This window comes from Cibotium barometz, chromosome 43 (assembly GCF_041138505.1).
Source record: "Cibotium barometz isolate CiBa-2024 chromosome 43, ASM4113850v1, whole genome shotgun sequence".
Lineage (NCBI taxonomy): Eukaryota > Viridiplantae > Streptophyta > Polypodiopsida > Cyatheales > Cibotiaceae > Cibotium > Cibotium barometz.
In genome coordinates, this window is record NC_141088.1 from 10,182,838 (window position 1) to 10,209,017 (window position 26,180).

At 45.9% G+C, this 26,180-nt stretch overlaps 1 protein-coding gene across 2 annotated transcripts in view; it reads left to right on the forward strand.

Annotated features, from left to right (window-relative positions):
• LOC147613505 (Nucleotide/sugar transporter family protein) overlaps positions 1–26,180 on the forward strand; it is a 77,358-nt gene that overhangs the window by 36,855 nt on the left and 14,323 nt on the right. The gene's annotated exons all lie outside the window — the stretch shown is intronic.

Here is a 26,180-nt window from a genome sequence, read left to right on the forward strand (position 1 = left end):
CAAGGCAGCTGACAGGGTGAAAAGCAGGCGCAGCAGTAAGCTGATTTAGGGGCACGTTTTTTTTAAAAGAAAGAAGCATGTTGCTAATTTTGTATTTTAAAAAAAGAAAACAAAGGCGTTTTTTTGGGGGGGGGCGGGGGGGAAACATGAATAGGGGGGATAATATTAGCCTAGCGCATCATAGAAGGAGCCCTATTGTTTTTTTTTTTGGGACCGATAATAATTTACATATTTATATCAGCAGAAATGATCAAGTACACAAGATGACAAAAGATAACTCTGGGTTACTCCAGTAGACACCTATACTTCACATTTTACTTCATTTAACAGTTTACACAGCAAATCCCATTTCTCATCTTCAAATAGAAAGCTGGATTGCTCCCAAGATATCTTGTAGCCAAGCATTATGAAAGTCTCCATCATAGCTTCTGTGGTACCTCTAGGTGATTGTTTTTCCAGCTCTCCCCCTCTCTAGGACCATTTCACTGTGGGTCTAGTGCCCACTTGGTTCTCTATGAATGCAACAAAAGTGTAGTCCATCTGCTTCTCCTTGAGATACCACCTTTTAGTTCTTGGGCCAAGTCTGGGTGGTCTCTTTTTCAACCCATCAAACATACTAACCTGCAAAGTAAACAAAAGTTAGAGGCCAGCTCCCAGTATGTTTCAAACCACATCCAAAGCAGGGCAAAAATCAAGTGATACTTTGCAAATTTTGCAACAGACAGTCCAGCTCAGCGCAACTCATCTTATTTACATTGCATACAGCCTAACACATGTGAATACACTTATGCATAACATCTGAAGCATCAATTCCAGTGACTACGGAGTGTTTTTTTAACTTGTAAAAACAAGGTTAGGAGAGTTTAACCCATACTATCCTACTCTGGGCATGACGAAAGACTTTGGAGATGGTATGTCGCCTGGATTCACAACATGATTTCCATCTCTCGTGCATAGAGCATTGGTAGGTGGTGTTTTCCATATGATTTCGTCTTTTCTCACGTAAAAGCATAGTTTTCTCTCTTTAATTTCTGAAATTCAGAATCGGCATAGTTTTTTTGAAGCAACATCCGCTTTATCGTCTTCACTTCATCCATGGAGGACGAACTCTTGTTTGATGATACCCTATCGGACCATGACGAGCATCCTCAACCCGACGGGACCAATTGAGTTGCAACAAGAAGAGGTTGAAGGGGTAGAGAAAACTTACTTCGAGGAGCAGATGGCCAAACTTTAGGTAGATTTATAGGCTGATATTCAGCAGGCGCGGGAGCAGGTGGTTCTTCTTCAGAGTGCAGTGGTTGGTTCAGCCGCTACTCCCGTGGTGGGTGCTCCAGAGTCCATTCATGTTGGACGCTTTTGTGGGTGAGAAGAAGGAGAGGACACATGAGGCTGTAAACTCTTGGCTCAACCGTTTGAATGTGCACTTTGAGTTTCATCCTTTCTCGGATGCTCAGAAGATACAAATGATGAGGAGTCTCTTCTTGAAGGGGAAAGCCTGTACTTGGTGAAGAGAATTGAGGGATAAACCCACTACTTGGGCAGATCTCGAGACTTAGTTTTTCGAGATGAGTTCCTCCAGAGGCGAAGGATGAGTTTGATGTAGTGTCCAAGTTTGCAGACTTGGATATGCACAACTTGTCTTTTGACATGTATTTACAATGGTCTATAGAGTTGCAGCCTTGGGCGGGGCACATGGATGCCACAACTTTTTGTGGATTCTTTGGGATCTCAAACTTCAGGTGAGGAACAATCATAGAAAAAAGGATTTATGAAGAGACAATGGCTAGCCATACTTAGAAACATGTCCTCTTCAAAAACCTCACACTCGAGGTAGGTTTTGAACAAGGTTCCCAACGTAAATGATTTTAGGTTTGGAAAGGTTTCACATAATAAAAACCAAATCCACGCTTTGGGTGATGAAGAAAGAGAAGAAAACCCTCCAGGGTTTTTGGACTTTCCGAGATGGCGGGTGTTTCATTTGCGCCCAAAAGGGCCATATGAAGGCGAGGTGTTCGCAGACGAAGAAAGCGCCCAAGGAAACTCATGTGACTGAAGTAAAAGGTAACCCTAAAATTTCTTCCGTTGATGCTATAGTTCTGGATCATAGTGCTTGCATGCTATGTAACTTCAACATGTTGGTCTCCTCGGTCCCAATGGTCTTATATGGATGTATGGATTGGTATTGGGGAAGATTGTACACATTCTTTTTGACCCTGGTAGTAGTACTCACAACTCGTACTTGTGTAGAAGTTGGGAGTGGAGACACAGCCAAGTGATCATGTATATCGTGTGAACCTGGCGGTGAGGCATGAGGAGTGGCGGGTTTCTCTCTATCCAAGATTACACGGAGCCCCTAGTTTTTTTGATTATGAATCTAGATAGGGTCGATGTTATTGATGTAGATTGGAAAGGTCATACTTTGTCTTTTGTTATGGAGGGTCTTTTAATATGCCTCAAGGGAAAGGATATACTTTGTCCTTTGTTATGGAGGGTCCTTTGATATGTCTTAAGGGTGATTTTGCGGTCCCACCCTCTACTCTTGTAAATTCAGCAAGTCTTCATAATACAATTGGAAATTGAGATTATGAGGTGTTTCAATGTGTTCTTGATTCCCTTTCATCTAATGTTAATTGTAGTTTGAAAACAGTTAAGCTGGAAGCTTGGGAGGTAGAGGCTTTAGAAACATCAAGGTGGATTTTACCGATGTCTTCCTTGCAGAATTGCCCCATGGTTTACCTCCCGGCCGGTTGATCATAAGATAGATTTGCTTCTGGGGTCTCAACTTGTGAGCATCACACCTTACAAGATGAGCTGGTTGGAAGAGGATGAGATTGCCCGGTAGTTGTCAGAATATTCTAGGATGAGACAGATACACAGGAGTAAATCTCTGGGGAGCTCCAGTGCTTTTAAAGCATAAGAAGGACGATAACTTGGTGGATGTGTAAATTATTAAATTATAAAAAGTTTAATAAAGTTATGGTTAAGAATAGGTTTCCTCTTCCCAGAGCAGATGATATGATAGATAGGATGCAGAGTGTTGCCTATTTTATGAGGATTGACCTACGTACTGGTTATCACTAGATATATATATCAGAAGAAGATCAAGTTTCCGTACACGGTATGGCCATTACGAGTTTTTTGTTTTATCTTTTGGGCTTATGAATGCTCCTACTACTTTTCAACAGATGATGAATGATCTCTTTCAAGATTCTTTGGGAAAGTTTGTTGTGGTATTCTTAGATGATATTTTAGTTTATAGTTGTACCCTTAAGGAGCATGTTGGTAGTCTTGGGGATTCTAAGATGGGAGCGATTGTATGCCAAGTGTGAGTTCTTTTGTAAGGAACTCACATATCTAGGTCATCGGATTTCTTGGGATGGTATGAGTGTTGATCTTGAACAGATTCGGAAGGTGTTGGATTGGGCAGTTCCTCATATAGTGAGGCAACTTCAGACATTCTTAGGATTCAGTGTCTTTCTTAAAAAGTGAGTGAAGTATTATTTGAATGTGATTGTTCTTTTCACGAATCTTCTTAGAGGACTGGGATGAAAGTCCAATAGTCCTATTACTTGGAATGAGAGGCTTAACGATATTTTTTGTACTCTCAAGCTCAAGGTGAAGGATGTACCTATTTTGGCCTTACCGGATCCTGGCAAACTATTTGTGGTTGAGACTGATGCCAATGATTATGCAGTTGAGACTGCCTTGTTCCAAGGGGAAGACCTATGGCATTTGAAAGCAAGAAGCTGGATGATAGCCAGGTTAGGAGGCATACTAAAGAGGAAGTATTGTATGCGGTTCTTACGCATTGAACATTTGGAGACATTATTTGTATGGATCCAATTTTGTTGCCTTGACTGACCATAAATCGATCAAGTACATATGTGATAGACCTGAGTTGAGAGGAAGGAAGGCACCATGGGCAGAGCTTATGTAGGACTTTGATATGGAGATTGAGTACAGAAAGGGTAGTTTGAATCAGGTTGCAAACGCTTTAAGTCGGATTTGGGGAGGTGAATCTTTTGAGTTTCACCGAGATTAATGTTGACTTGTATGATTCCTTGAGAGGGTTCTGTTGAACTGATGGGCATTTCAGTCAGTATTGGAAGTAGGTTCAGGTAGGGAGCTGCACAATTTAGAGCAAGACTTAGGGGTCGTACTATCTATTAGAGTAGTTGGTTAGTACTTGATTTGGAACGGAATTTTGTTCAAGGATGATAGAGTCTATGTACGGGATTGTGTTGAGATTAGGAAAAGGATCCTTTATGAATGTCATGACTCTTCTACAGCAGGCCATCCGGGGGTACAACAGACCTATGATTTGGTAAAATAGACGTTTCATTGGCCTAAAAGCTGAAGGCAAAAGTCTAGGACTATGTGGTGAAATGTCATCAATGTTAGGTGAATAAGGTGGAGTGCCTTAGGGTCGGAGGCTTGTTACATCCTTTGGAGATTTCGTTTGGAAAATGGGAAAGTATTTCCATGGATTTTATTGTCGGATTGCCACGGACTGGCAGAGGGCATGATGCCATCTGGGTGGTGGTAGACAGGTTGACAAAGATGGCGAGGTTTTTACCTACAAGGTCAACCGTAAGAGCAATTGATTTGGCATAGTAGTTTGTTGAGTAGCTTTTCAAGTTTGTATAAGTTGCCTTGTGACATAGTGAGTGACATGGATTCGAAGTTTTTTAGACACTTTTTTGGCAGCTTGTTTTCTAGAAATTGGATATTAGTTCCTCTTATCATCCTTAGTCCGATGGGCAAACAGAGTGGGTGAATCGGGTTTTGGAGAATATTCTTCATGCATATGTCTCCAGGTGACCATCTGATTGGGAGAGGTACATCCCAATGGTCGAGGTTTCCTACTGAGGGCATGTGCTTATATGTAGTGCTGCATGTGAACATGCACTAACTCCAGGGGCACTTTTGTCCTACTAGTTTTTCTCCTTGGACATTTGGTGTGAAAGGTGTAACACGCGGAAGCTCTGGGTAGTCTTCTTTCAGCCCTAAACACTCTTGAAAACCTTCTGATGCAGAAAACGCACCATCTGATGCAAAAACGCAGGTAGAGAGAGAGTAGAGAGAGAAAGTGAGGTGCTGGAAATTCAGTATATTTCTATGATACAAAAAGGTATCTGAATCTTTGCAGCCCTTGGCTGCCTTCTTGGAAAAGGTGATAACACACCAAAAACTGCCCTAGACTAGGATCCTACTGACTCAAACCCCTAGTGGGTTGAATGAATAAAACAAGGAGCAAGGGGGCCCTTTTATAGGCCTTGGAGCATGTGGAAGACTGGCCGACTGCTGGTCGGCCAGCTCTTGACTCATAAAATCATTAAAATGCAATAAATGCTCTATTAAATTCAGCCGACTGGTCCTTCTTGATGCGCTTGCTGCCTACACCTTGCTGACGTCAGCCGACAGCTACTCTGGCAACCTGCATCCTCTTTCTTGCAGCCGACAGCCCCTCTGATCCATGCTTGGCTCCAAGTTCTGCTCCATGTCCATCTTCTACTGGTTCATACTCTTTATCTGGCTGCCTCTTCTGGATCTAGCCCTGAGAAAGTCCATGGCATTGCTGATGCACATGACATCCCCCTCTGCTAAACTTGATGACGGGAATCCAACCTGCTCTTGGATGACTGTCATCATCCCAATCCTGTTCCGAAGTCCCTCTGTCATCATCCATCCCTGGCAAACCTTTTTCTCTGAAAATCCGGTCTGTTCTCCAAACCACTCTGTCTCTGATGAAGATCTATGCATCTGGTCTTCCTCTAGTCCACAATCCACTCCTGCCCTGACTCTGAACACGGTCTTGGTCTGGAACTGAGTCTGGCACTCTCACATCACCCTTGGAGGATCAACCTCCCTTGGGACCGTTACCTGAGAACCTATCTGGCTCACGGAACTGCCATCCCCATCTGGCACTGTGGAACACCACCAACAAACCTCTTGGGAGTTCTTCCCGATCTGTGTTCCCGCCTTGGGCTTCGAATCCGTGTACTTTCCTGTACCTTGGACCTGTACACCATCATCTGGGACTGTATCAGTGTTTAGCTTGACTGAGCCTGATGCTCTGATACCAATGTAACGCGCGGAAGCTCTGGGTAGTCTTCTTTCAGCCCTAAACACTCTTGAAAACCTTCTGATGCAGAAAACGCACCATCTGATGCAAAAACGCAGGTAGAGAGAGAGTAGAGAGAGAAAGTGAGGTGCTGGAAATTCAGTATATTTCTATGATACAAAAAGGTATCTGAATCTTTGCAGCCCTTGGCTGCCTTCTTGGAAAAGGTGATAACACACCAAAAACTGCCCTAGACTAGGATCCTACTGACTCAAACCCCTAGTGGGTTGAATGAATAAAACAAGGAGCAAGGGGGCCCTTTTATAGGCCTTGGAGCATGTGGAAGACTGGCCGACTGCTGGTCGGCCAGCTCTTGACTCATAAAATCATTAAAATGCAATAAATGCTCTATTAAATTCAGCCGACTGGTCCTTCTTGATGCGCTTGCTGCCTACACCTTGCTGACGTCAGCCGACAGCTACTCTGGCAACCTGCATCCTCTTTCTTGCAGCCGACAGCCCCTCTGATCCATGCTTGGCTCCAAGTTCTGCTCCATGTCCATCTTCTACTGGTTCATACTCTTTATCTGGCTGCCTCTTCTGGATCTAGCCCTGAGAAAGTCCATGGCATTGCTGATGCACATGACAAAAGGATACCTAGACTAGGTTTAGGTTTATTATTATCACTTGTACTTGACTCATTATTATTGTGTGAATATACATGCAAGTGCTTCTCCCTTGTGCATTTCAGATGTACTTTATGTGCTAGGAATAAAGAAGAATTTGCTGTCAGTCTCCTCTTTTGCCAAAAGAGGAAATGTGGTTAACTTTGAGAATGATTGATGCACAATTGTTGTATTTAGGGTTAGGGTTTACACAGGTTAAGGTGGATGAAAGGTATCCATTGTGCAAGTGTGTGCAGAGGTAGTGAGAGAGAAATGTTGAAGCTCATTGTGTTACATGACTCGATGTTGATTTGATTGGACATACATAAATACATGTATGCTACCATGGACATACATACACATCATCCACATGATGACCATGTATGATGTCATAGATCATGGTTGGATGGTCATAATGGTCTATACATGTGTGGAATGGGTTGTATGGGATCTCCACAGGCTCAATCTTCTCTCGGTGTGCTTTTATGGTCCATGTGATCCACATATGGTCGGAATGGGCTCTATGTGATTTCTACATGCTTGGTCTTCTCAAGGTGTGCTGTGTATCCTTCACCAAGTACAATGCTTTATGGGCTTAGAACCTTATCTTTTGACTCAATCACACATTGAAAGAATGAGACATGGCATATGTCCTCCTTACTACATACACACAGAGGCTGTTCACACACAGGCACACTTACACTAAGGGGTGGTTCACGCAAGGGCTGAATTACACAGAAAGAGAAATGACGAAGCTCAGAGTGTTGCATGAGTCAATGTTGATTCGATTAATGATGATGCTTATCGTGCACCAAGTACAATGCTTTATGGGCTTTAGAGCCTTATCTTTTGACTCAATCACACACATTGAAACAGTGACACATGCCATATGTGATGACATCATTGCTTACTATATACACACACATAATATCTAGCCTTTAGAGGATGTTTACACACATAGGCACAATTACACTAAGGGGTGGTTCCCACACAAAGAAAAGGGCTGATTTAAACACAAAGCTCTGAATCCCAACAAAACCCCCCCTCAGAGCAAATGTGGAGAAGTGGTCGAGAAAGCCTTTAGCAACATCATCAATGATGGCCTCCGGGTTGCACACTACTGGTGCCAACACCCGGACCTCAGGTCAACAAGGCGTGATAAAGGAGCTCCACCATAGCTGCGAAATCCAAGATATTTCTTGCAGCAATAAGGGCCCCCATCCTCGTAACTTGCTAGGTGCAATGCTTGCACTCATGCATCCTCAAGAGAATGGTTCATCGTGTCTTTCATGTCAGTAGACTAAAAGCACGATTAGGTGATTCCAATATGATTGTTCCTATCCAGGAATTGATTCTGGAAGAACGAACCATGTATATTCCCGAGAACCTGAGGTAGTTCTAGATCAATGTACTAAGCATTCAAGACGTTCTGCTTATGATGAGTACTTGATTAAGTGGAGGGGAAAATCTGAGAGGGAGGGTACATGGGAATCTGCAAAGAATCTCACAGCCCAATTCTCCAGCTTCATTTCCGAGGACATTAATGGTCCTTAACGGGGGAAGTATGTTACGTCCAGGATAGGTGCACACTAGCGGGGAGTTAGGTTGGAGGCCGGACGTGGGGCGCCTAGTGGGGAGATGTCACTAGCGTGGGACAAGGCTTATAAGTGGAGGCATAGTTTTAAGTAATTATAGGGTTACAAGCTTATAAAAGCATTGGGGCTAATTTTTAAGCCCAATGGCCTATATAAGTGAAACCTAGGCTTAGAAGTTATTACGATTGTTTGGTCTGACATCGTGGAGCATGGCCCATCGGGGATGTTCACCCCGACGACACTTGTAGAGTGTGGCTTGGTGGTATGGGAGGCCGGGTCTTACTGCGGGGAAGCTTCTCCAAGGATGTAGCTATGGCCTCTAGCTCGGGGGAGAGTCCATACGTTTATGGTTGGGAGGTGAGCCTTAAGTCTCGCTCATACGTGGTTTCTTGTTAGATAGTTCTAGGGCTGGTGCAAACCACTACTAAACATGTCCTTTGTCCGAGCAACATCTTCCGTGTCTGAAGTAGAGAGAGACAACATCTCTACTAGTGAATATACATATTTTTTCCAGGAAATAGATCCTTCTATTAGTTACAAACTCAGCTCTACAAAGGGGAGCGAGAATCAATAAACTTAAAGGGGAAGGATGCTCTTCTCCAATGTGGAGAACAGACTCTTGGTTCTAAGGGCTCTATCCCTAATAGGCAGTCAACACAAGAAGTTGAGCTTGGATTTGCGAGCGCTCCCCCCTGTGTTCTGTGTTGCCTATTATGCCTCCTCCCCTTCCCCACGTCATCCCCCCCGGTCCATAGTGCCCCCCCTCTCCCTCCCCGCATTCCACTGCGCCTGCGCCCACCCCCCATCTGTGCACACCCCCCCTCCCAACCCCCGCGTGCTTTTCACTTCGCTTGCGCCCCCCTCCTCCTCCTTCCGTCAGCGCCTCCTCTCCTCTCTCCTCGCCGTGTGCACCTCCCTGCCCCCCTCGCATGTGCCCCCTCCCCTTTCCCGCCCGTCCCTCCTCGCTTTCCTCCTCCGTAGTCTCGTTGCTTACACCGTCTTCCTCTGGCTCTGTCATCCCTTCCGTCTTTAGTTCTTGGGCATTTTTCATTCGGTGGTCTTCACCCTCAGGAGGACTCCATGGCAGCTGCTTTGTCACCCCCGACCGAGGTCGCTGTAACTTGCTCATCTTTCTCTAAAGCGGACCTTTAGCTCATCGCTCTACGATTGTTGCATCCTTACAGACTTTCACTCTCGTATGCAAGATTGTCGGTAGCCGCCCAGCACGCGGACAACTCATAGATTTTCTTTAGGCTAGCCTCCTCGGTGGGCCTGCAAAGATCCCAGACATTCATCCTCTGGGGTGTGGCTACTGCCAGGTTGAGTTTGACTCGCTAGCAGCGTCAGATTGAGTCATGTAGTTGAGCCCCATTGCATTGTGTAAGACTTAGGCCTTCTTTGCGCGGTGGCAGCACGGCTTCGACCCCACATCCGACCCACTAGCTGGCGTTTCAGGCTTCCTTGTGACAGTCTGCTTCCCGGGCCTCAGGAAGGAATAGTTTCCTCCTCTCTTGGTGATCGATGGAGCCATTGGGAGAGTGATGGAATCCTGCCCCTCCCCCCCCCCCCCCAACTGTCGTTTTGTCCCTCGCATGGGCAGCTATGATTCCATCCGTTTGCATTTGTATTACCTCGCCAGAGACAGTGCCTCATGCCATATCCATTCCTTGCCTTCAGGGAGACCCCATCATTCAGCGGGTGGAGTACTCAGGCCTTCCCAGCCAGTCTTTCATTTGTAGGCAGATGGGACACCTCGCTAGAGCTTGCCCTCGACGCTAGTCAAGGAGACCGCCCCCCTCCGGTCCGTGTTCAAATCTACACCAAGGGGTAGAGAGGGAGGTAGGCTCTCAGGCAGCTGAGCACCAAAGCCCAACCGTGGACGATTGTGTTGTTGGAGAGTGGCAGACTGTTGGCCTGTTCCAGGGCTGTCAGAGCTGACTACTAGAGCTGAGCGTCGTCGCCATGCACATGAGGCTGGAAGAGTATAGGAGGATTCGGTTCTGTTAGAGAACCGTTTCGAGCATTTATCGTAGCACCCACCCATCGGCGATGGGTCCCCTCCAGTCACTTCGAGGGTCCCTCCAGTCCCTTGGGTTTGGTGGCCGTTACCCCGCCGACACGACGACTACTGTTCCTAGTTTCCAGCGAGGCCAGCTGGCCCCACTGAACCCCCGGCGAGCCCCTACCACTCCCAGCTGCTCCCATCTCCCCCCTCCGCCTCTCCTTCCCCCCCCCCCCCCCCCCCGGTTTCGAGCATTTATCGTAGCACCCACCCGTCGGCGATTGGTCCCCTCCAGTCACTTCGAGGGTCCCTCCAGTCCCTTGGGTTTGGTGGCCGTTACCCCGCCGAGACGACTCCTCCTGTTCTTAGTTTCCAGCGAGGCCAGCTGGCCCCACTGAACCCCCGGCGAGCCCCTACCACTCCCAGCTGCTCCCATCTCCCCCCTCCGCCTCTCCTCCCCCCCCCCTTTGCATCCTCCATCCTCACCCCCGACTCTTCCCGCAGGAGTCCCCCCTGCCCCGTCCTCTTCTTTTGAGCATGCACTCCCCCCTCCCCTTCTTGGAGCTGGTGGAGATGACCATCGCCCCTTCCGCGGTGAGGGATCTCCCGCCAGAGTCCCCAGGTGGTGGGGGCCCCAGGATCAATATGCAGCGGAGATGATGACAAAATCTGAGAACACAAGAGCATGTGCACTACAGAAAAATACAGCAATGGAGAGAGAGAGAGAGAGAGAGAGAGAGAGAGAGAGAGAGAGAGAGAGAGAGGCGTGTAACTCTGCTCTATATACACAAGAAAATCTCAAAAACCTAATACAATGAGTGGGGGGCCATGGGGCCATTTTATATGGCCCCATATGAGCAGTCGGCCAGCATTAAGGACAGCCGACAACCTCTCAGAAGTCCACGACCAGATCAGTCGGCCAGGTCAGCTTCAGTCGGCCAGCAGGACCAATCGGCTAACACCTGGACCACTCAGGACAGCCTCCCACACTTGGTAAAAAATAGGGAAAATATGGAGAGAGGGGAAAAATGAGAAAACACCTAATCCGGGCGGGCACACCCACAACAGAGGCCCTGGTGTAAATGTACAGACAGGAGATGACTACTAACACCCCCTCTCAGCTCCTAGATGTGGAACCAACCCTAGGGAGCTGGAGTGCCGCCAGAGCAAAGCCTGAGATAGAGACTTCGTGAAGAGGTCCACCGCACTGTCCTCCATCGAACAGAACTCTAGCAAGATGTCATCAGCGACAATCTTTTCATGAACAAAATGCCTCTGGATGACCATGGGTTCCACGAGTGGAAGCCCAATGTTGCCAAGTAACCTCTGCAACCTCACCACCTCGCAAGCAGCCCGGTACTGTGCCTTTTTCGACTACAAGGCAATAGATGGCTGCCTCTTACTGCTCCATGAAAATGCTCCTGAGCCAAGGGAAAACTGTAGCCTGCTGTCAAGGTCCTCGTGTCTGGCTCTCCTCCCCAATTCGAGTCACTCCATCCATGGAGTGTGACTGCATCCATCAATCCCCCCTCCCGTGTAAAAGAGTCCAAGATCCTTCGCATGCTACAGAAACCACAAGATACGCAGTCCTACCTCCCAAAGAGTCCTTTGCAAACATGACCTCAATAACCTCATCAGGAAGCTTCCGTCCAATCTGGTATGCATCAACCAAATCAATGAACCATTCTGCTTCCGAGTCAAGGAGGCACCATACTGCTCACAAGGATCAACAATTGTTACGGTGGGATGCCAAGTCCTGGAAACCTGCTGAGGAGCACTCAAGGCCTTTCGAAACCTGTAACCAACCCCCTCTGAATCCGGAACCACAAAGCCTGGAGAATGTGCAACATCCACCTCCACTTGCAAGTAATCAACTGCCACCTGCCTGGCTTTCCAATAGGTCCCCGTGGAAAGAACTTCCTCATCTACCGTTTCTTTGTCTTGAATACGAGGAGACATTAGACCATAGGTTAGCTATAAAGTTTCCTCTGACTGACGAACACAAGAACTGCCAACATCTGTACTGGAAAGTTCCTGCCAACTGCTACCATCAACTGGCAAGCTATCCACCATCTGGTCTGGGAAAGCCTGCACCTACAGCGTATCCACACTTAAGTGGCCATTACCAGACTGCCACTCATCACATAACTGAGGACCTGGGGGAGAGAGTGCTGAAAGTTTGTAAACTCCATCCTCCACTCCGCCTTCCCAAACTACTTGGCCTGTTGCCTTGTCCCGGAGAGCAACAAAATGCTCATCAAACTCCACCCGTACGCTAGTCTTGCAAACCTGATGCACTGACAACATATGAAAACCAAGTGACGGAACATACAACAAGTGGGAGGAATGCTTCCTCCCTTTGCCATCGGGAACTATCTCCAACATGTCCTCAGTGTGAACTGGGATAGTGGATGTATCCCCAGTAAGGATGTGACCAGAATACCTGCAAAGATCCTGTAAAGCCGAACGGGAAGGAGTCGTGTGCTTGGAAGCACCACTGTCTAGAATCCACTCCCAAGTATCTGTAGCGGAGTGTCCTCCAACCTCCTCCCTGCACACGAAGAAAATGAAACAATGGTGTCCATAACCTCCATGTGCACAAAAGCTGTAGCCTTCGCGGTTGTTGCTGAGGATTTTGCGCCCTTCTTGGTGCTCCGCTTGGGACACTGCCTCCAATAGTGGCCTTTCTCGCCACAATCATTAGGCCACGTATGTGCAAAAAACGTAGAGGTAAGAGCCTTCGCCAATTTGAACTCTCCCCCTCGTTGTGTCGGCGTGCTGAAACGGAACCGGCATATTATCTCTCTCTCTCTCTCGGCCGATTGAAGTAAAAAGGAGCCCGATTAACTCTCCTTTTCCCTCTTCCAGCCGACTGAAGGAAGGTGGACTGGAGCACCCGATTCTTTTTCTCCCTTCCAGCCGACTGAAGGAAGATATCCGATTCCTTCTCTCATCCGGTGGATTGAAGCGCCCGATTCCTTCTTTCATCCAGTGGACTGAAGCATTTGATTCCTTCTCTCATCTGGTGGACTGAACCAAGAGCTGTGTCTTAGAGGAGAGGAAAGTGCTGGTTATGGCATCCTCTCTTTCCCACAAGGTAAGGACTGCATACAGAATGATACAGCAGATTATTATTATTTTTCTTCCTTGATTTGTGTGTAGAGTACTTGCCATCTCTCTCACTGGGATTCTATGAGATCCTATTGTCCCTGTGCTTCCCCTGACCATGCTCTCAAGTTTTCAGAGCTAGCGAAGGTTAGTGGGCTTGGGAATTTGGGAGCAAAGCTTTCATTTGGAGTACCAAGTTTTCCTCCCTCCACGGTGAATCACCTTGCCGGGTGTCACCTGGAGGTGAAACTTTTTGCAGTTGTTTTCCTTATTTATATTTCTTTTTTGCAGTTGTTTTCCTTATTTATATTTCTTTTTGCAGTTGTTTTCCTTATTTATATTTCCTCCCTCCACGGTGAATCACCTTGCCGGGTGTCACCTGGAGGTGAAACTTTTTGCAGTTGTTTTCCTTATTTATATTTCTTTATATATTTTTCTTTTCTTTCTCTTTGGTTGCTGTTGTTTTCCCCCGGGATCTCTTGGAAGGGCTTGGGCCATTGCAATGTCAGAATGGGTCAGCCAGTGGGACTTTGGACCAGTCACCAGTGGTTGGCTAAGCCTGAGAACTGCACTGAAAGATGAATGACAGTGTCCAGGACATGGACACTGAATGAGGGCATAGGCCTGTTTACACTAGTAAGTGGCCACCACCGAAATGTGAATCTATCTTGAATTCTAAGCAAATTCTGAAGTGACCGTAGTGGTCAAAGATGGTCAGGAGACCAGAAGGAATGCAGATGACATCATCCCTAAAATCTAGGGAACTGCTATTTTGGGCAGTGTCGGAATTGAAAAGTGTTCGCGTCAGTTTGTGCGGAATGTCAAGGGGACCAAAAGCTGGCAAAGGACTATTGTGAGAGTGTGAACCAGTCAGGAGATTTTTAGCTTGGAAGATTGCATGTGGAAAAGGCTTAAAAATGTGCCAAGTGTCAAATTTATGTGCATTTTCCACATTGAGAAGGGGAAAGCGTGGGATTTTGGGCTGAATGAGGCTCATTTGCAGCCATGATGGTGGATTGTTGCAGGTTAAGAGCAATTGTGGTGCACTCCCTTGCCCTGCAACTCATGTATTGAGGGTTGAGCTTGCTCCCCACAGTCTCTCTCTCTTCTCTCTCTCTCTCTCTTGCAGACTATGGTAATGCTCTCATCAGATAAAATCAGGTACAATTGTGTGAATTTCATGCTTATATGCAGAGGCTAGTTGCCTCCTTGAACAGGAACCGGTGTAGTTAGTTCCTACACCAAAGCAGGGACGGAAGAGGGTAATAACCTCTTCAATACAACGCTGTTTCAGTACTGTTTAGGTGCTGTTTTTGGGCTGTTATGTTGCCCGGTTGATGCCAAAATGCAGTAGGACTTTGCTAAAGTTTTCCAGGACAGTACAAGGGTTAATTTGGGCTGAAAACAGGTCTGTGCAGAAAATTACAGCAAGCTGAATTGTGATGTTTTGGACTCCATTGGGTAGTCTGATGCCTATGGAAGTGAGCCTGTTAGTTGGGACTCATTCTGAGATGTTATGGAACAGTTTTAGTGCAGTTATGCTGGCAAATTTCTGCCAGAATTTGTAAAACTCAGCTGGTGGAAGTAGTGTGCTCTGTTGCACTCGTGCTTTGTATTTTCCAACTTTTTAACAATAAAGAAATACCGCAAGGGGCGCCGGACTTCGGGGCCAATGTGTTGTTGAGCGAGGGAGCGAGGATTTTGTGATTGTGTGTCTGAGTAAGTCCAGGTTATTTGTGAATGAATTACCGCTTTATGTTTCCATAGACTGGTTTTATGGTTCCATTGCCGGGATAGGGTCCTCTTTTTCTGCAAGAGCCTGGACACGGATTGGATTGGGTGAACAGGAGACACACATAGTGAGGAACAACTGATTACAGGTGAGAAAGAGTACGGTCTCTTTCTTTGGATACAGGTTCCCTTAAACTTTCAGTTGACAGTATGACAGATAAAGGGAAAGGCAAGCTCCCTGCCGAAGAGAGTTCCTCTTCTACTCGCAGACAGCGTATAGAGGTGACAGGTGCCCAGGTGTCAGCCTCTTCTCAGACGGAGCCAGTAGTACAGCCAGCCTTGTTAGAGGAAGAACAGGAACAGGAGGATTTGTTTTAGGCACAGCTTCTTAGCATGCTTGGAACTTTTCAGCAGCTAGTTAAGAATCCCAGAATGAAGAAGTTTTTGCAGTCACGTACAGGGGATTCCCAGGTTGAAGCATCCCAGCATGCAGTAGAGAGGGCACAAGAACAGTTGCAAATGAGGGTAGAGCATGTTGAGCAGGCACCTGTGATACTAGCTAATCCAGTACAACATGTTACCCAGGCAGCACAGGTACAGGCATTTAATGGCCAGGGCAGTAATGTGCAAAGGGTCATGTCGACCATTCCACCATTCGTTGCTTCCGAGCCTGCCTATTTCGGTGGTGGGTCTGTTTTCTAGGCCATGGCTAGGCCGCCCACAGTTTTGCCAGGACTGATGTCAAGAGGGTCACCAGGAATGATGCCTATGGAAGCTGTGAACCCTCTTTATGCCAATATAGGTGTGCAGCCCGGATTTCAAACTTATTTTAGTCCAGCTTTGGGGCCCGCAGCACCTGTCAGTGTGGTTGAATTTTCTCAACCTAGTGGACAAAGAGCAGTAAGGACTGATGCAGAAAAGGTGCAAAAGGATTACAAAGAAGGAGGTCAAGCAGTAAAGTTTGAGACTTTCAGTGGGATGCAGGACAAATTGAAAGCGTTGACTTTTATTCAGTAGTTTGATGCAGCATACACTGGGGGTAACTTTACAGAGTCTTCTAAGGTGCGGAAGGCTGCTACTTTCTTAAAAGGCAATGCATTGCAGTGGTGGACCTCACTGTTGATGCAAGGACAAGCACCTGCTACATGGGTTCAGTTTAAGCAGCAGTTCTCTTTTGCCTGGCTTACAAATACCTTTGAAGTGGATGTTATGACAGCATGGCACAAACTTGATGCAGCCAAATGTGTAAATTTGGAAGAGTATAATAAGAAGTTTTGGGATGCACTCTTGCCAGTAACTTCCTACAGGACAATGCCATTGTCAGAGCAAATAGAGAAGTATTGCTGTGGTTTGTCCAAAGAAATCAGGGATTATTGCATTAAGACCAATGTTTCTAATATGACTCAGCTCATTGAGAATGCAAACATGGCTAATGCATTGCTACAGGGAGGTTCACGTGGCTTTAAGAACACAGTGAACAAGGAACCTCAGGGCAAACAGGAACCAGTTGTGAAGAGGGATTTCCCACCTAGACCATTCTATGGAAAGAAGCCATTTGAGAAGAAGACTTGGCAGTCACAGCCTCAGAAAAGTGCTGGTCAAGGCAAAGGACAGAAGAGGCCACTGTATGGCAAGTCATTTGAAGAGAGAAAGGCATTGATGCAAGCTAGGAAATATTTCATCTATGAACAGAAAGGGCATATGGCTGCAAAATGTCCACAACAGCCAGCAAAAGATGCCGAGGATAAAGAAGGGCCACCCAAGAAGAAGACAATGCCGAGTGCAGGATTGACATGGTTGGTGACCAGCCATGTGATAATGCTACAGAATTGTGTAGAGCATGGGGTAAAATCAGAGATGCTACAGTGCTGATTTTCTTTGACCCTGGTGCTCGAGCCAACTTTATTTCACCGGCATTGGCAGCCAAATTGGGAATTCGTGCTGAAGAGATGGGACCAGTTGGACAGGTTGATTTGGCATGTCCTGGGCATTCAGTTCCTGTCACTCCTATACTTGGCAAACTTCGCATGCATATACAGAGTTATGTGGACACAGAGGAGTTTCTTATCATGCCCTTGGAAGGATGTGATGTCCTGTTGGAAATTCCATGGTGTCATAGGAAACATGCAGTGTTGGATGCTTTCAACAGGAAAATCACAATCGTACATAGGGACAAGACTCATGTTCTGGATGTGAAGCTGAAAGGAGAGTCTGTCCCAGTTATTTCTGCTTCTGCTATAACTTCAGTAATGAAAAATCATCTTTCTGCGTACTTGGTTTTTGCAAAGCAAGTGAATGAAGTTGAAACTGATTTGTCTTCACTAGACGAAGGTAGAAAAGCTTTCTTGGATACGTTCAGAGACTGTTTTTCAGAGTCTTTACCAGGAGAGTTATCCCCTGAGAGGCCAGAGGATCATGCCATAGATCTTATTCCAGGGTCTAGTCCGCCCAATAGGCCACCGTACAGGGTTAGTGCAGCCCAGCAGAAAGAGATTATGACACAGGTTAATGAGCTGTTAGAGAAGGGACTAATTCAGCCCAGTAGTTCCCCGTTTTGTTCATCTGTGTTACTAGTACAGAAGAAAGACGGTTCATGGCGAATGTGTATTGACTACAGAGCCTTGAACAAGAACACGATCAAGAATAGATTTTCGATTCCGCGCATAGATGATATTCTTGACCGTTTGCAAGGAGCAGAAATGTTTAGCAGGATAGATTTGAAGAGTGGGTACCATCAGATTAGAATCAGACTCGAGGATGTGCACAAGACCACATTTCGCACTACATTTGGTCTCTATGAGTTCTTAGTCATTTCCTTTGGATTGACAAATGCTCCTGCCACATTTAACAGAATGATGGACAGAATTTTCCGTCCTTATAGAAGCTTTGTGGGCACATTCTTTGATGACATGAGACGTGATCTTGATGCTTATGTCAGATCTTGCCTAGTATGCCAGAAGGTCAAGTTTGATAGACAGAAGGCACCTGGGTTATTGCAACCACTGCCTATTCCAGAGAGACCATGGGAAAGTATTGCCATGGACTTTATTTTTGATCTTCCAAGGACAACGACAGGGAATGATGGAATCTGGACTGTTATATGCAGATTCAGCAAGCAGGCACACTTCATTCCTGTTAGAAAGAAGATTAAACCAGAGCACATGGTTAAGATTTTCATGCAGAATATCTTTAAATACCATGGTATGCCACAGTCTATTGTCAGTGAGACAGAGACCCAAGGATGACTAGCTTGTTTTGGAAAGCATTGTTTGAGAATATGGGCACGACCTTGAAATTCTCATCTTCTTTTCATTCTCAAACTGATGGGCAGTCTGAAGAGGCTAACTCTACTGTCTTGGATCTGCTGAAATGTTATGTGTCAGAACATAAGGCAGCTTGGGAGCATTATTTGCCATTAGTAGAGTATGCTTACAACAATACAGTGCATTCCTCTACTGGCAAGGCGCCTTTTGAAATTGTTGAAGGTGGCAAGAAAGTACCTCCCATTCTGCAGACAAAGGATAAGATATTTGAAGCAGATCAGTATGTTGAGGGATGGCAAGAAGCGTATAACAAGGTCAAATATGCCTTGGAAAAGTCACAAGCTAAGCAGAAAAGAGCTGCTGACATGCATCGTCGAGAACTCTTGTTTAAAGAGAATGACTGGGTCTTATTGCGCTTTGAAAAGACACGACTGAGAAAAAGAAAGGGCAAGGAACGTCTGTTTCCTAAGCTCAGTTTGCGATATTATGGTCCTTTCCAAGTCTCAGAGAAGATCAGTGATGTGGCATACAGGCTGAAATTGCCAAACACTTGGAAGATCCACAATGCATTCCATGTGAGCCTGTTGAGACCTTTTATTGGCAATGTGCTAGAAGATATGGTGCCAGAGGAACAGCTTGAAGTGGAGGAATTGGATGAAATTCTGGTTCTTGAGCAGATTCTGGCCCATAAAGACAGAAAAGTGAAAGGACAAGTTGCAAGAAGATATTTGGTGAAATTTAGAAATTATTCACCAATGGATGCTAAATGGATGGATGAGGTTGAACTCGCTGATTCACCTCAGTTGATGCAACTTTACAAGGAAGCCTTCCTGTTAGAACTTGCGGTGGTTTAATATGCTTTTTGAAGCTGAATTCTAAATGACGTGTACATTTGTATTATATGTTTGGCAATGTACAGTTTTGACATTTGTTGTCAATGACTTAATCAATGAATGAACTTTCAGTGCTTTGAAGTTGTATTTGTTACGCTTCAAATCAATGATTTACATGTTGTGACACTAATAGTACAAGATATATGCTATCGCCCTGTGTTGCATCCGGAAACATGTATTTGAAAGGCTTGAACCTGTGATGGCACAAATGGTAGTGGGGAATTCCTATCATCGCCCCGTGTCATCCGTTGTTGGCAGGAGATACATGCGATGACACTAATCACCTGGGGAATCTTGTGATCGTCCTGTGTCATCCGTTTGCATGTGGACTTGCAATCGAGGTCGCTTGCTTCTTTCAAGAGGGGGGTATGTCACCAGGAGGTGAAACTTTTTGCAGTTGTTTTCCTTATTTATATTTCTTTATAAATATATATTTTCTTTTCTTTCTCTTTGGTTGCTGTTGTTTTCCCCCGGGATCTCTTGGAAGGGCTTGGGCCATTGCAATGTCAGAATGGGTCAGCCATTGGGACTTTGGACCAGTGGTTGGCTAAGCTTGAGAATTGCACTGAAAGATGAATGACAGTGTCCAGGACATGGACACTGAATGAGGGCATAGGCTAGTTTACACTAGTAAGTGGCCGCCACCGAAATGTGAATCTATCTTGAATTCTAAGCAAATTCTGAAGTGACCGTAGTGGTCAAAGATGGTCAGGAGACCAGAAGGAATGCAGATGACATCATTCGTGTCAGTTTGTGCGGAATGCCAAGGGGACTAAAAGCTGGCAAAGGACTATTGTGAGAGTGTGAACCAGTCAGGAGATTTTTAGCTTGGAAGATTGCATGTGGAAAAGGTTTAAAAATGTGTCAAGTGTCAAATTTATGTGCATTTTCCACATTGAGAAGGGGGAAGCGTGGGATTTTGGGTTGAATGAGGCTCATTTGCAGCCATGATGGTGGATTGTTGCAGGTTAAGAGCAATTGTGGTGCACTCCCTTGCCTTGCAACTCATGTATTGAGGGTTGAGCTTGCTCCCCACAGTCTCTCTCTCTCTCTCTCTCTCTCTCTCTCTCTCTCTTGCAGACTATGGTAATGCTCTCATCAGATAAAATCAGGTACAATTGTGTGAATTTCATGCTTATATGCAGAGGCTAGTTGCCTCCTTGAACAGGAACCGGAGTAGTTAGTTCCTACACCAAAGCAGGGACGGAAGAGGGTAATAACCTCTTCAATACAACGCTGTTTCAGCACTGTTTAGGTGCTGTTTTTGGGCTGTTATGTTATCCGGTTGATGCCAAAATGCAGTAGGACTTTGCTAAAGTTTTCCAAGACAGTACAAGGGTTAATTTGGGCTGAAAACAAGTCTGTGCAGAAAATTACAGCAAGCTGAATTGTGATGTTTTGGACTCCATTGGGTAGTCTGATGCCTATGGAAGTGAGCCTGTTAGTTGGGACTCATTCTGAGATGTTATGGAACAGTTGGCAAATTTCTCCCAGAATTTGTAAAACTCAGCTGGTGCAAGTAGAGTGCTCTGTTGCACTCGTGCTTTGTATTTTCCAACTTTTTAACAATAAAGAAATACCGCAAGGGGCGCCGGACTTCGGGGCCAATGTGTTGTTGAGCGAGGGAGCGAGGATTTTGTGATTGTGTGTCTGAGTAAGTCCAGGTTATTTGTGAATGAATTACCGCTTTATGTGTCCATAGACCGGTTTTACCAGGTGTTAGTACGGGCGTGCCTGTTGGTGCACGGTCCCGGAAGACCAGTGTAGTGCAGGTGCCCAGCCCAGTGAAGGTGGGAGACTGCTTGTGACACGGTCTTCATCACAACAAATTGTTTCGTCAACAAATTGTTTCGTCACTGACCACCTCTATGGTATTTGATTCATTTGTATTCACTCCGTGTATGGAGGAATCTGGCTCATAAGCCCGTGAAACTTGTAGTCATCAAATACTCCAAGAAATAGAATTTGTATTGAGCGGGGGGGGAGGGGGGGTGGGTCGGTCCTTTTCGGTCCCAGTGGTGGTGTCGAGTTGTGTTTTGTTATTTTCAGATTTGTGGATGATTATGTTGTACATTAATTGTCAAAGTTAAGTGATCTAAGCTTGTACACTTGTTTTCCGATTGTGGTTGGTCTCCCGTAGGGAGCAGTTGTAGAGAAGTACTTGCACGTATATTGAGTGATGAGAAAATTAAGTACAAGTACAAGGTATAAAGTGTAGTGTCCTTTCACACTAGATGTCTAGGGGGAAAAACCCAATGGGAAAAAGTGTCCCCGGTAGTCCATGTTCACACATAGCACTACTAATCTGTAAGATGCCTTTAAATCCCCCCTCTGTAGTGATGTTGTGAACTTGTACAAGGTAGGAGATCACTCCCTGTAGAAGAGTAAGCCTAAAGCTTTGCGGAAAGCTTTAAACTTATGTCGAGGCAACGCCTTGGTAAATAGATTTGCAACATTATCCTATGTTGGGCGGTAGGTCAAAGTGATCTCCACTGCATGAACCCTCTTCTTGACATAGTGATAATGTATCTCTATGTGCTTGGTACGAGCATGGAAAATTGGATTCGGTGCCACGGCCATAGCACTCTGACTGTTAGTGAGTATGGTGGTGGGTGTCTGCTGACACTCACGAAGATATGCAAGTAACCTTCTTAGCCATACACAATCTACCGTCGTAGTGAAGGCTGCCTTGTACTCAGCTTCCCAGGTAAATGTGGCAATAGTGGGTTGCTTTTTACTTAACCATGATATGCATGAACTGCCCATAAAAAAACAATTCCCGTTGGTAGATTGTCGAGTGTCATAATCACTAGCCTAGTATGAATCACTATATACATGGAGTTGCAATCTGCCCCCCCCCCCCCCCCCCCCCCCCCCCCCCGCGCGCGCGCGCCCCGGGATAGAACAATCCAAGATCTAGGATGCCCTGAAGATAGTGAAAAATGCATTTCACAGCTTGCCAATACTTTGTCCCTAGGTTGTGCATGAATTTGCTCGACTGGGACACACCAAACTGAATATCTAGGCATGTATTGCACAAGTATATGAGGCAGCCCATTGCCTGGCTATCAGTTGGACTATTGTTGAATCCTTGGCTGGTCAAGTATGCATGAATTTTCTCATACCAAGCTCTTGGAGCTTGTTTGAGACCATGAAGTGCTTTGCGGAGCTTGCACACTTTGCCTTCTTGACCATGCATCACAAATCCAATAGGTTGACTTACATAAACTTCTTCTTGCGAGTCCCCATTAAGAAAAGCTGTTTTTATATCCAATTGATGCACTTTCTGTCATGGCCCTGTGAAAATGGAACAATACAAGTGTGGGCATGGTGGTTGCAGAGTCAGAATATTTTATGATTCACATGGGGAGTGCCCGGACAGAGTTTAAGATGTGTGGACATCCCTAGGTGTGAAGGGGGGGAACTAGAAACATTAAACTTTAATGTTTATTAAAGTTTGCTCCTAGGCCTTAGTGGCCCTAGGGAACTTATTAAAGTTTGGGGCCCTAGGGATTATTTTGGGGAAGAGGGCCACTTTGGAGTGTTTCTCTCTCTTCTCTCTCTCTCTCTTCCCTTTTGGGAGTCGTGGAGCAAAAGGGACACTCTAGCGTGGAAAAGCACAAGGAAACTGAGGCGGCTGCTGTATCTGTGCTGTAGTTGCTGTTTTCTGCAAGCTGTGAGCTGTAACAGGCCGTACAGAAGCCGTACAACCCTGTATGACTGCAGGTGCTGCTGAGGACAGAGAAGCGCAGGGCTGTGGGACTGATACAGGCGCCTGCAACAACTGTTGAATACAGGCTGTACAGTGCTGTACGGCTGCAAGTACAGCTATGTACCTTCTGCAGGTACACTGTACGACCAATTCTAGGGCAGGTACAAGAGCTGGGCAACACTGTTGCAGTCAGTGCAGGTGATCAGCAGCAAAATCCAGCAGGCGGCTACTTCAGGTTCACTGCAGAAATAGCCTGTACCGTCAAGTACAAGCAAGTATCGTCAAGTATAGGCAAGTACATTCAAGTACAATCAAGTATAGTGCTGTTTTTTAGATCTGTACTTTCAAGGACAGCATAAGTGTGAACATCAAGAGGAGGGTACAGGCAAGTACAAGCACATGTGTGAAGCAGGGTTGTGGATACAAGTGCCTGCAAGTACAGATTGGTGCTGTTGCTTCCTCCAGTGCTGTTTCACGAGCTGAATTTGGTAAGCTCCGTTTCTGTTCATCTATCTCTCTTTCTACTGCTTGATGTCTGTTGCAGATATGAGTTATCTGGCCCCTTGTGAGAGGAGGGGTATGGCAGATTGACAAGGGTTGAGACAGAGTTTGGACAGCACATGTATGTTTGAGCTGAGATGATGTATCATGCACTTGAGTTATGCTAGATGTATGCCCATGGCTGGCCTGCTTAGTGATCTTGGCTGATCAGAGGGAGGCACAGTGTGTTATTTGGAGACACAGATCTATGTGCATAGATCCTCTGTGCTAAGAAGGATTTGTGGGCTGTCAGATTGGATATACAGGTGTAAAATCTTGGCTGATCTTTGTGTTGTACTCAGCCATTCATATTATTATAATTGAATAAAGAAATACCGCAAGGGGCGCCAAGCGTTGGGGCCAAAGGGTGTCGCTGTGTTTTCAGATTTGGGCACTCTAGCTCCAATCTGCTTTGTTTTCACATCTAGACTACAAGTGGATGGGTGACTGCTAGTCTACCGCACTCTGGTTTTCTATCAGAGGCCGGTTTGAAGGTTCCGTTGCCGGGACCAATCATCAACTTTCTGAAGGGGTGAGCTCGTGGTTGCTTTGAAGAAAGCCATCGCTGAAAATTCAGCAAACATGTCTGATACAGAGGATGAGTACTTCTATCATGAAGAAGAAGAGCAAGAGACTTCTCCTGAAAGAGATGTATCTGAGGATATTTTTGGAGGAGAACAGGCTGCAGATGTTGAGCCTTATGAGCATGTAACACAGCCAGAAGATGTGCATGGTAAAGAGGATGATGATGCTCGGTTCAAAGATCGTTTGGCTAGTGTTATGGATACTTTTATGCAGCTCACACAGAGCGAGAGATTTGCTGAATTTATGAGATCTCGCGCAGAACCCCGCATAGAGCCCCAGAAAAAGAAGAAGAAGGTTCGTTCAAAGAATCTTCCTCAGGGTCACAGTGGTGCCATCCCACAGGAACCATCTTTTGGCCAGTTTCCGAATATGCAGCATGCTTATGGAGCAAACTCTCAGAGTTCCTTCTATGGACAGCCACCTATTCCTCAACAGAACATGCATCCAGGTTATTTTGGTGGTGGCTCGGTGTTCCAATCCATGACTGGGGGTTATCCTCAGGGAGGCATGGGTATGTATGGGCCTTTTGGAGCCAATTTTCAGCCTGGCATGCAAGGGAATATGTATGGTGGTATGCAGTCCGGTATGCAAGGAAATATGTTTGGAGACATGCAACCTGGGATGCAAGGCAATATGTTTGGTGGTATGCAGCCAGGTATGCATAATGGAATGTATGGAAACATGGCTGGAATGTATGGTATGCCTGGTGTGGGAATGGGAAATGTTGACCCAATGATGGGTATGAATGTTGGGGGCAGCAATCTTGCGAAGCCGCTTCCATATGACAATCTCACGCCTATGGGAAAGGCGAAGGATTACAAGGAAGGGGGAGCTGCAGTGAAGTTTGACACATTCAGTGGGGCCAAGGACTTACCTTTTTACAGCAGTTTGATGCTGCTTTTTCTGGTGGGAATTACATAGAGTCCTCTTAAGGTGAGGAAAGCTGCCACTTTTCTCAAGGGCAATGCTTTGCAGTGGTGGTCTACTCTTCTTTTGCAGGGCATAGCACCCACCACATGGGTCCAATTCAAACAGGTTTTCTCTTCTGTATGGCTCACATCTACATTTGAGGTGGATGTTATGACCGCATGGCACAAGCTGGATGCTTCAAAGTGTGATAGTTTGGAGGATTATAACAAGAAGTTTTGGGAAGCTCTACTCCCAGTGACTTCTTATCGTGCCGTGCCATTATCTGAGCAGGTAGAGAAGTATTGTTGTGGGCTGCCCAAGGAGGTACGAGATTATTGTATCAAGACAAGAGTAACGAACATGTCACAGATGATTGAAAATGCTATGACAGTTAATGCATTACTCACAGGTGGTTCATCTGGGTTTAAAGGCAGTAAGAAATTGAGCAAGAAAGCTGAAAAATTTGGGCATGCTTCTCGTGATGCTAAAGGGTCTTCAGAGACAAAGTATAAGAAGTTGCCAATGCCCAAGAGGACTTCTGAGGAAAGACAGGCTTTGAGAGATGCTCAAAAGTGTTTTTACTGTACTGAAGAGGGGCATATGTCATTCAATTGTCCCAAAAGAACGTCCAAAAAGGACTCTGACAATAAAGGAGAGCCCAAGCCAAAGAAACCAAAGCCTTCTGCAGGCTTAGTTCCTGATCTTGTGGGGGAGCAGCTAGGTGGTGAAGCTACAGAGTTGTGCAGGGCATGGGGCAAAGTGAGAGATCAGAATGCTTTGATCTTCTTTGACACAGGTGCTAGAGCCAACTTCATTTCACCAGATTTGGCTGGCCGATTGGGGATTCGCGCAGAGGAGATGGGGCCGTTACATGAGGCAAATATGGCTTGTCCAGGGTATGCAGAACCCGTTACTCCTATCATTGGGAAGCTTCGGCTTCATTTGCAGGGTTATGTGGACAGCGAAGAGTTCTTCATCATGCCTTTGGATGGCTGTGATGTTTTGTTGGGGATGCCATGGTGCCACAGGGTACATGCGGTGGTGGATACTTACAATAGGACAATCACTCTGACTCATAGAGGGAAAGAGCATGTTTTAGATGTAAAACTCA